The sequence below is a fragment of the Brassica napus genome, unplaced genomic scaffold, assembly GCF_020379485.1.
Source record: "Brassica napus cultivar Da-Ae unplaced genomic scaffold, Da-Ae ScsIHWf_1257;HRSCAF=1793, whole genome shotgun sequence".
Taxonomy (NCBI): domain Eukaryota; kingdom Viridiplantae; phylum Streptophyta; class Magnoliopsida; order Brassicales; family Brassicaceae; genus Brassica; species Brassica napus.
In genome coordinates, this window is record NW_026014676.1 from 14,721 (window position 1) to 26,413 (window position 11,693).

The 11,693-nt window shown below is 43.3% G+C and overlaps 1 pseudogene; it reads left to right on the forward strand.

Annotated features, from left to right (window-relative positions):
• LOC125596652 overlaps positions 1 to 11,693 on the forward strand; it is a 36,757-nt pseudogene that overhangs the window by 3,687 nt on the left and 21,377 nt on the right.

Genomic DNA, 11,693 nt, shown 5'->3' on the forward strand with positions numbered 1-11,693 from the left:
TCTCTGAAATTGTAGAAATAAAATATTTTATGAAAAATAATCTTTTGTTGTTGATAAAAAATGCTCCCAGACACGGGGCTCGAGGTACTCCATAAATCAATGTTCTCCGGCGCTGGCGATGCGTTTTCCCGTCGGCGCTGGCTACTCGTGGCGACGTCATCATCGACCTGTATCTCTCTACTCTCCTTTCGCTCCAGCTCTCGTGTTCTTTGCTGCTCAAGGTCACTTTATTTATCCATCGGGGCTCCGATGGTCTCCTCTAGGCCGAAGGTTTCTTCGACGCCGTTGTTCTACGGGGACTCCCGTTCTGTGAATCTATGTAGATCCTTTACCCGCCGTCTCACCCTTTACAGTCCGCCTCATCGTGGTCTCATATCTGTAAGCTCAAACCGCAGATCCGTGTATTTCATCCTCTCCCTCTCGATGTCACTGCGGCTAGAAGATCCTCACCGACGTTCACCTTCCATCTCTTCGCAAGCTCATTCTCAGACAACAACTTCTGATGTCTTGACCGTTGTTAGTGGGATTCCACATAAAACGCGGTTTCTAGATCCGAAATTGTTCCAGTTTAGAGTCATGGGCTCGCCGTCCCTCATCTCCCTTACCACCGTCGCCGGTCACTCCCGGGAAATCGAAGAGACCTTCTCCACCGATGATACTGCTGCTGCTGTTCTTCCACAAGCACTCCACTCTTCCATAACCTTCGGCGATCTGATGTATTGTATTGGTGGGGTTCCACCTTTCTCTTGGCGACCAGATCTTAAAACTAAACAATGCATAAGGTTGAGCTCGCTTCATAACTCCCCCTCCATCTCCGTTCCGACGATACCTTTCCGCTCAGCCTCCTTTCTGGTAGCTGCTCTCGGGTTGAAATCAGACTCCTCACATCCGCCCCTCCAAGCTTCAAGAGCACCGGCAAGAAATAGAAAGATCTTTCATCATCAGGGTGTGCCTCCATCTGGTGCGACCCTCTCGGCTGTGCCGGTGACCCGTATCCCTCCCAACTCCGTCGCCAGTCACCGTGCTTCCTCCGCCTCACTCTTCCAACAAGGTCACGATTCTACTTTTCTTAAGCTGGGCCTTCAGATATTGAATTTGGGCTTGGTTAGCCTAATTGCTTTTAATTATAAATGGTCTAGTCCATTGCTTTCACAGCCCACAGTCTTGTGGGGGTTTTTAATCTCTTTGATTAATTGCCTGAAGACTTCCGATGGGTTCAATGGAGTTTTTACCGAAGCAGATTTACATACAACGCCCTATTTCTCTTGTGCGAAGAGTTTACTCTCTAATCATTTACCGGTGGGCTCACTGGGATCGCCTTCACCACCACTTGCATCAGTCCTCGTGAAGAAGCGAACCGTGCTATCCAATACCTCTTTGTTAAAAAGTGTTTCCCTTCCAAACATTAAATGGAAGTCTCCATCCATATCTATAACCGACTTGCTATCTTGTGGAGCGGTCCGTTCGGGGCCTGAAGATGCAGCGGACTTCGTCTCGTCGATACTCCGAGGTGCGGATTGGGTGCTAACGTCACCTTTTCATGTGACTATCTCTCAGCTATCCAACTGTGTTGTGAAAGCCTTATCGACGCATTTAAGCTTGGTCTTGAATTCGCTGTCATCTTCTGATGATGAACTATCTATTTTATCTGCTTTTGGCATTGTAGTTTATCTTTTTAATCAAAGAGGATGGTACATTCCCACTTGTTATTGTAACCAAAACAATTGAGTTTGAATGAAAGTAAGCTGTGTTTCAAAAAAAAAAAAAATTTATGAAAATTTTACAATTAAAATATATGGAAATATAATCAATTAGAATTTTAAATTAATTAATAAAAATGATTTGACTATTTTTTTTTTCAATGAATTTTAAATTTATTCAAAAAAACCTTTTTACAACAAGTGTTACAACAAGTGGAACCAGAGTTAATCTCAAATCACAAAATTCAAACTACATCAAAACTCAGACAAAAATGACCGCTACTACACCCTTGTTTGAAACCAATATTGAAGAGCATTCTCCATGCCCTTACCACCTTTCATCCTAACCAGGCTAGGTTTATTTCTGATCCCTTTTTCAGTGAGTTTTGTCAGTAAAGCCATAGACATTAAGTTCTCCCCATGCTTCACTCTGTTTCTTTCTGTCCAGATAGCATAAGTAGCAGCATGAAAAGCATATCTTAGGCAAAATAAACTCCTCTTATCTAGAGCTCCACCAGAAATCTTCTGTACTATCTCAGACCAAACATCTGAATAAGAATTTCCGAGAATTCCACTAACAAGATACCTCCAAAGCTGGACAGAGTAAGAACATTTGAAGAATAGATGGTCTCGAGTTTCAGGTTCATTTTTGCAGAGCACACATGTAGTGTCTACTCCCTGACACCATTTAGAAATCATGTCCATTGTAGATAATCTGTTTTTCATTGCCAACCAGACTATGAATGCAAACTTCGGAGTCGCCATGGAGTTTATAAAATGTCCGACTATATTATGCTTAATCAATGTCCGAAAATCAAAAATTAATCGCACAATTTGTGAATAACACGTCATGTAAATGTTGGTTCTATGTAATTTTTTAAAAGTATATATTTTCTCTAATTCATTTCAATTTTCTTTAAAAAAAAAAGTTATCTCTAGTTTTCAACTATAAAATAGTAAATATTATTTTCATCTATTGCATACTCATGGAAACCCGATTTTTCCTTTATAAATAGAGTTAATCTTTTTTTACTTGTAAAAGTGATTAAACATTTAATTTTTTCACTATGACTAAAACAAATAAAATCAGTTCAATAATCATTAATAATATAATATAATTTTTATATTAAATTAATAATATTATTTTTTGTTTCATTTTATATTTGTCGTTTAGGTTTATGTACAAAAATTAATAAAACATTAAAATTTAAAATTTTCATGATAAAAACATCATTGACATCTACCTAACTAAAATTCAAACAATAAGAACAAACTGTAAAATATAAAGACGTACAACATAAATGTAAAAAAATTAGATTAAAATTGAAAACAAGTAAATTAAAACAAAAACAAATTCTAAAACTTCAATTATTAGAAAAGGAGAAAATATTATTTATTTAATATGAAAGTGTAAAAAAATCAAAATTTATGTTTGTGAAAAATATATATTGACCATATTTAGATAAAAGTATATCAATATTGATGGTTAAACCCAATTTTATTATGTTTTATATTTTTTACATGATACATATTATTTATCTGGAGTTAGATTATAGAGCGATTTGTAAGAAAAATAGACAATAAATGAAAAATTGGCAAAAATGGAAAAGCAATAGAAAACATGGTTGTCAGAAGCATCTGTGGGGAGTGTTTTACCATAAGCCAATTCCTTTCACTAGATATAGAAAACCAACATATAGTATTATTATTATATTATTATTATTATTATTATTATTATTATTATATTATATATACATGACATATGTTTAAATTTAGAAGATATTTTCTATAAGCAAAAAAATTACCTACATTTCAAATAGATCTTCATTAATGCCCCAATCACATTCATCCTACTCCTCCTCTCCTGCTCCACCGAGACCCCAGCGACAGATTTAAGAATGACCCGTAAATCGCAAACAGAAAAGGTTGGGCCGAGACAAAGATCCATGGATTTGACGATGTAAGTGTCTAGCACGTTCTACATGCATCGCCGTGTGGTTAGCGGCAAACAAATTATCGCCGTGAGCTTCGCCGTCACAATTCCAATAGAGATTTTCTGATCTGAATCGCGATAGATGTGAGTGTGGCGGGGTTAATGTCATTTCTATTATATTTTACTCTCGAGGTTTTAGGTTTTGGTTTTTCTTTCTCTCTTTTGGTTTGTTCTGTTATTTTGAAGACATATAATAAAGTGAAACCATAAGAGAAAACTGCAAATTGATAATTTTGTGAGTGTTTTATGTGATTCAAATCTTTAGGCTAATTTCATTATACACTCAAAACTCAGTTGCATGTAACCAACATCAAATTTAGCTATATGCAAACTGTTTTCACCGACTACTTCTATAGTCAATAAAGTTTTAGTTTTTCATAAACGGCTAATAATACATATATACACACGGTCATCTGGATATGAAAAGATATACTAAGTTTATGTTTTCGAGTAAATATAAATCTCGATGACATCTGGAATATCACATCGTCAATGTTTTAAATATCCGGTAAACAAAATTAAACACCAGCTAACATAAAACATATTTGTATAAGTCAAAGTATAACCCTACTAACTTATATATTATCCAATTGAGTTGTGGTTATCAAAAACAAAATCGTCAGCCCTGTGTACCAACATCGAATTTAGCTATATGCAAACTGTTTTACCCGGCTAATTCTATAGTCAATAAAGTTTGTAGTTTTACATAAACGGCTAATAATAAAGATATCCACGCGGTCACCTGGATATTAAAGATATACTAAGTTTATGTATTCGAGTAAACATAAGTCTCGATTGTTGGACCCGAATATGACCCTCAGGTGAGGTACCGATAAGCGTGAGCTAGCATGTGGGTTGCGATAAGCCCATCATAACAAAGGGAGCTGAAAGCCGAGCTGACGACTGGACCTGGGAGACATCATAGCAGAGGTCACGACAGAAAGTGAGCTAACACCTTAAGAGACTCGGTCAAGAGGAGCCTAAAGCGAGCTCCGTAATTGAAGCCAAATATCTAGGAGAACAGTTGAAGGGTTGCCAACGAAACCTAGACTATATAAAGATGGAGAAGATAAAAGACAAGGGATCTTTTTTTTTTCATGGATGAACTTTTGTACTAGATTAAAAGCATTACGTATTCTTTGATCATCACAAGATACATTCCTTTGTATTCATCATCTTTCAACTCATCAATAAAATCATATTCATTCTTCAAGTTTATTTACGGGATTCAGCCCACGATTCTCATTCATCTCTCTTGACCTAACCTAAATCTAAAAAGTGAAACCTTGTCTCTCACAATTGGCGCCGTCTGTGGGGACAAATAATCGAATCCCTTTCTCTAAAGCTTAAAGGATGAATCCATTAGATGGAACGAATCCATCTAACCCCGATCAATCGAACCAGAGCAATAGCTCACCGAACCGCACTGCTCCGGGGGCAAATAACCCGAGAGCCTCCGGAGGGACCAACTTTGGGTCCTCAGCCCTCAATAACCCATCGCATCAATCCGCTCCGAACCAAACGGAAGATCAGCTTTCTGAGATCCGTCGGATGATGCTCCAGTTAGTGGACAAAGCTCAAGAGACCGAGCGAACGGTGCAACAGTTAGCCGAACGGCAGCAACAGTTCGAAGAGATAACCAGATCTCAATCCGCAACGACCCAACCGTCCGTCCACCAGGGAAGAGGAGTCACTTTCCATGAACGGTTAGCCGACCCTTCCTTCCCTAGAGAGCGCCTGAACTTCTCCCCTGATAGCCCAGGTGCAGAAGGGCAGGAACCTGCTTTCCGAACGCCTCGCGCTAGGACAGCTCCTGCGTTTACCCCTCCTATCACCAGCACCATGGGGAGCAATGTAGCTACAACTAGCTCCATGCCTGATCGAAACACCGGTGGGAGCACCCGTTTGCCTCCACCGCCACCTCCTTCCGGGTCTGGAGCAGGAACCAACATACCGTCCGGGGCCAGAACATCAGCTTCAGTGTTTCAAGCTAGGGTTTCAACCCCAAGCGCAGACGAATACCAAAGAACGGATGCTGATCCTGCAGCTCTCCGCACTAACCTCGCTCGGAGCCTAAGGACCAATATGCGACCTATTTCGCCAGCTAGCTGGGAAGACGACCGAGCTCGGTCTCACCAGGAACCTGCTCGCCGAGTATCTGATAATGACCCAAATGTCCTTCCCTTCGAGGGACCTGACGCAATTCGCAGGTACATGGAGCGAACCCACGCAGCTCTCCAGAAATTGGGAGCTCAAGTTCACAAGGTAACGAGCTCAGCTCCCGAAATCGAGAGCTTAATTGAGGAGACTCGTGGAACTCCGTTCACCGATAGAATTGCCAACTCTTACATAAGAGATACTCGAAAAATTAAAATTCCTGAATACGATGGGAACGCAGACCCAAAGGCCTATTTAAGAGCCTTCCGATTAGCTATCGTTAAAGCTCACTTCACAAAGGAAGAGTGTGATGCAGGATATTGCAGAACATTTGCCGAAAACCTGATCGGAACAGCCCTCGAATGGTTCTCCAGCCTCGAGCCGAACTCTATAGACAGTTTCGATCAATTGGCTAACGCCTTTATGAAGCAATATTCAACTCACATCCTGAAACAAGCGTCTGAGGCTGACCTCTGGAAGATCAGACAAGGACTGGAAGACTCACTGCGAGTCTACATCGAAAAGTTCAGAGCAGTAAGAACTAAACTCTCGAATCCCAACGATCAGGTAGCCATTGAGGCTCTTAGGAGAGGTCTCTGGTATAAATCAGGTTTCTTCTCGGAGCTAACGCTAAATCCCCCTCCAACCATCGATGACGCCCTCCATAAGGCCTCTAGATACATTACCTTGGAGGAGGAAATGGCAGCATTAGATAAGCTCCACAGAAAACCCCAGAGTCACCCGAAAGGCGAAGCCTCCGATGGAAAGGGACCTCACAAAAGAGGTAGCTCCCGAAATAATCAGACCCAGGGAGAACATTCTTACGTAGTCGAGGAAGACAAGGAAGAAAAACCTGTCGCCGCGACAGCTAAAGCCCCCTGGTCCAAAGGTTATGACGAGAGCAAACATTGCTCTTACCACGATCGAAAGGGACATTCAACCGAAGAATGTTGGGACCTCCAACGACAACTGGCTGCTAAATTCGCAGCCGGAGAAATAAAAGATGTGGACCTCAAAAAGCCACAACCTTATCAGAAGAGAGGTCCCAGAGATAGCTCTCCGAAACGCGAGAGGTCACCTGAAAAAGAAACAGACTCACCACCCCCAGCTCCCAAAAAGAGAGTCGAGATGATCCTTGGAAAGTTTCCACAAGGAAAAAGCCTACAAATCGAGGCCCTCTTGAGTAAACCACCTCCCCAATCGAGCCCTGGCTCAAGGGTCGATTACATCCTTGGAGGGTCCGGTGTGTGTCAAGACTCCGTTAACTCTATTAAAAGTCACGTACGGAAAGCTGTGTCAAACACTCAGTCCAAACCGACCAAGCCTGAGTCTAACACTAAGATCTCTTTCTGGGAGAGCGAGACATTAGACCTCGATAGACCTCACGACGATGCCCTTGTCATAACATTAAATATAGCAGGGTACGAGGTACCTAAGCTCATGATCGACACCGGAAGCTCCGTCGATCTTATTTTCTACAACGCACTAAAGGGAATGGAAATAGACGACTACGAAATTGTGAAAATGACCAACTTCATAATTGTCGACAAACCATCCCCTTTCCACGCAATCTTCGGAAGGCCTTGGATTCATAAGATGAAAGCAGTAGCTTCAACTTATCACCAATGCGTGAAATTTCCAACAACCAACGGAATAGCTACCATACACGGTAGCCAAAAGATTTCAAGGATCTGTTACCTGGGAGGATTCGAAATCATAAAAGAACCCCCCCAATAGCAATTACAGATCCAGGAGAGTCGCGAAATGCAACGAAATATCCGAGGTCCCCCTAAGAACCTCACCGAAAAAGTTAGCATCGACGACTCAAACCCTGAGAAACAGGTGAGCATCGGATCCGAGCTACCTCTCGAAACCAAAAAGGAGCTCGTCGAATTCCTAAAACAGAATATCAAAACTTTTGCATGGACCACCAGCGACATGAAAGGCATAGATGCAAATGTCACCACTCATAAGCTCAATGTAGACCCTACTTTTAAACCGATCAAACAGAAACGTCGTAAGCTAGGTCTAGAAAAAGCCCAAGCTGTCAACGACGAGGTCGATCGACTAACAAAGGCCGGGTCCATCCGAGAGGTACAATACCCCGATTGGCTAGCTAACCCAGTGGTAGTAAAAAAGAAGAATGGGAAATGGAGAATCTGTGTAGACTTCACCGATTTAAACAAAGCCTGTCCTAAGGACAGCTTCCCGTTACCTCATATCGATCGTTTGGTCGAAGCAACGGCTGGACACCAGCTCTTGTCCTTTATGGATGCCTTTTCAGGATATAACCAGATTATGATGGATCCTGAGGATCAAGAGAAAACCGCATTCATAACTGAACGAGGAACCTATTGTTACAAGGTCATGCCGTTTGGTTTGAAAAACGCGGGAGCTACCTATCAAAGGTTAGTAAATAAAATGTTCGCTGGACAACTCGGAAAAACCATGGAAGTCTACATCGACGACATGTTAGTCAAATCCTCAAAGGGGGAGGACCACATCTCCCATCTAAGAGAATGTTTCGAAATCCTCAACAAATACGACATGAAGCTAAACCCAGCTAAGTGTACCTTCGGAGTACCTTCCGGCGAATTCCTAGGTTACCTCGTAACCGAAAGAGGCATCGAAGCCAACCCGAAACAAATAGCGACATTCCTAGAAATGCCATCACCTAAAACGACCAGAGAGGTACAAAGATTGACCGGACGGATCGCAGCACTAAATCGATTCATCTCCAGGTCCACCGATAAATGCCTTCCATTCTATAAACTTCTGAAAAATAATAAGAAGTTCTTATGGGATGAAAAGTGCGAAGAAGCCTTCAGACAGCTGAAGGCTTACCTCTCGGAACCTCCGATACTATCCAAACCTGTAGTAGGAGAACCACTGTACCTGTACCTCGCCGTGTCGGCAGCTGCAGTCAGCGGAGTGCTAGTACGAGAGGAACAAAACGAACAGAGACCTGTCTATTATACTAGCAAAAGCTTAATAGACGCCGAGACGAGATATCCCACCATGGAAAAACTAGCCCTAGCAGTCGTGACAGCCGCCAGGAAGCTGCGACCTTATTTCCAATCGCACTCGATCATCGTAATGACCTCACAACCATTACGGACGATTCTGCATAGCCCTAGCCAATCCGGACGATTAGCAAAATGGGCTATAGAGCTCAGCGAGTACGACATCGAGTACAGACCCCGAGCAGCAGCAAAAGCTCAGGTCCTCGCCGATTTCGTTATTGAGCTAGCATCCGGACATCTAGACCAGGAAACAGAGGCTCCGAAATGGAGCCTATACGTGGACGGAGCCTCGTCAAGGCAAGGCTCCGGTGTCGGTTTAAGACTAACCTCCTCAGCCGGAGAAACCATCGAACAATCCTATAGACTTGGATTTAACGCTTCCAACAACGAGGCCGAGTACGAAGCACTAATCGCTGGATTAAAGCTCGCCCTGAGCCTCGGAATTCGGGAGCTAAACGCCTACAGCGACTCGCAGCTGGTAGCTAGCCAGTTTCACGGGGAATACGAAACAAGGGACGAAAGAATGGGGGCATACCTCGAGGTCGTCCTAAACCTCACAAAGCAGTTTGACAAGTTCGAGCTAACGAGGATCCCACGAGGGGAGAACTCCTCAGCAGACGCGCTCGCCGCATTAGCTTCCACATCCGACCCTCTCGTAAAACGAATTATACCCGTGGAAGGAATCGAGAAGCCAAGTATCGACATAGCTACCAAGGCTGAGATGGATAGCAAACCAAAGGAAAAAATAGAGGATAACAGCCTCCCGACGGTAGCTACCCAAGTTTTCACGACATTCTGGTTCCCGAAAACTAGAACACGCAGCTTTAGAAAGCACACCTCCAGGAAAGCAACCCAGAACCCGGAAAACAACGACAAAAGTGAAGGTACTCACCGAAGTTCAGACTCCCTAGAGCCTAACTCTACGAGTACCTCCGGGGGCACCATCCAGACCTCGGAGCCACTTGTCTATAAAGTCCAAACAAGAAGCCGCACCGCTCTTAAAAACGCATCTAGGAACGCTACACAAACCACAGGGGATAACGAGGAAATTGGAGATATTCCTCAGAACCCAGAACCTACTCCAACGAATATCTCCGGGGGCACCACGGCACCAGGTCCCGAACAGGAATCTCCCTCCTCTCTTCACAACAAAGTTGTAGGAAGAGAAGACTGGAGAATACCGATCATGGATTACATCCTAGAGGGAAAAATTCCACCCAACAAGTGGGAGGCTCGAAAACTCAAAGCTTTAGCAGCAAGATACTGTATAATCGAGTCAGCCCTCCACAAACGAAGTGTCTCCGGACCTTACCTAAAATGCGTTCACGGCCTAGTAGCTATGAAACTCATGAAGGAAATGCACGACGGTTCCTGTGGAAACCATTCCGGAGGCAGAGCCTTAGCCATCCGAATAAAAAGACAAGGCTACTTCTGGCCTACCATTATCGCAGATTGTGAGGTCTACTCCTCATCGTGCGACAAATGCCAAAGGCATGCACCGATCATACACCAACCAGCGGAAAAGCTGTCTAACATATCAGCTCCCTACCCATTCATGAGGTGGTCTATGGACATTATAGGTCCATTAGTACCTTCAGGGAAAGGAAAGAAGTTACTAAACCTCCTGGTCCTAACCGACTACTTCACGAAATGGATTGAAGCTGAAGCTTTCCAACAAATAAACAGATTCGAGGTCGAAGGATTTGTTTGGAAAAACATCGTATGCAGGCATGGCGTCCCATACGAAATCGTAACCGACAATGGAGGACAGTTCATATCCCACGACTTCAAAAGTTTCTGCGATAAATGGAACATCCGCCTCACCTTCTCATCACCTCGGCGACCTCAAGGGAACGGACAGGCGGAGGCTGCCAACAAATCAGTTTTAGCAAACCTCAAGAAACGCCTAGGAGCCCAAAAGGAGCTTTGGTCGGAAAAACTACCCGAAGTACTATGGGCCTGCCGAACCACCCCACGAAAAGCTACAGAGGAAACTCCCTTCTCCTTAGCTTATGGGATGGAGGCTGTCGTCCCAGCAGAAACCACCGCAGGTAGCCTCAGACGGGAGCTCTGCACCTCAAATCCCGCAGCTAATAACCAGCTCCTGATGGATAGCCTCGACTTGATCGAGGAAAGACGAGACCAAGCCTTGCTTCGCATTCAAAATTATCAGCAAGCAATGGCACGACACTACAATTCCAAAGTAAGGCCCCGACAGTTCGCCGTAGGGGACCTAGTGCTTAGGAAAGTGTTCGAAGGAACAAAGGAACCGGGAGCTGGAAAGTTAGGAACCAACTGGGAAGGACCCTACCGAATTATCCACATAGTACGACCCGGAGTTTACAAACTCCAGAAGGTACGAACCGGGGTACCTGAAATCCGATCGTGGAATGCCACGAACCTCAAAAGATACTATCATTAGGTACCTAAAACCCCTGAACTACGTTTGGCTTGATCCCTTGACTGGGTACGTAGGCAACTCCGTCATGAGTGCAGCCCCAACCTCTTCTCACCAACCTCCTCACCTAAGCCAAAGGGGCAGGTGTTACCAAGAACACTTAGCCTAAAAATAGTTACTGTGTAAATAATCTGAATCATGTATTCTCTGATATCTGATATTAATAAAACGATTGATTCAGTTTCATAAACATCAAAGGTCTTAAAACCCTCCAAGAAAATTTAGGTCCCCCTAAATCGGGACCTAAGCTCAACAATCTCGAATACATTCAGGTCCCTGAAAACCTGAACCTAAGGTCTTAAAATCCTTAATACACCCAAAGGTCTTAAAATCCTTAACATAAACTAAGGTCTTAAAATCCT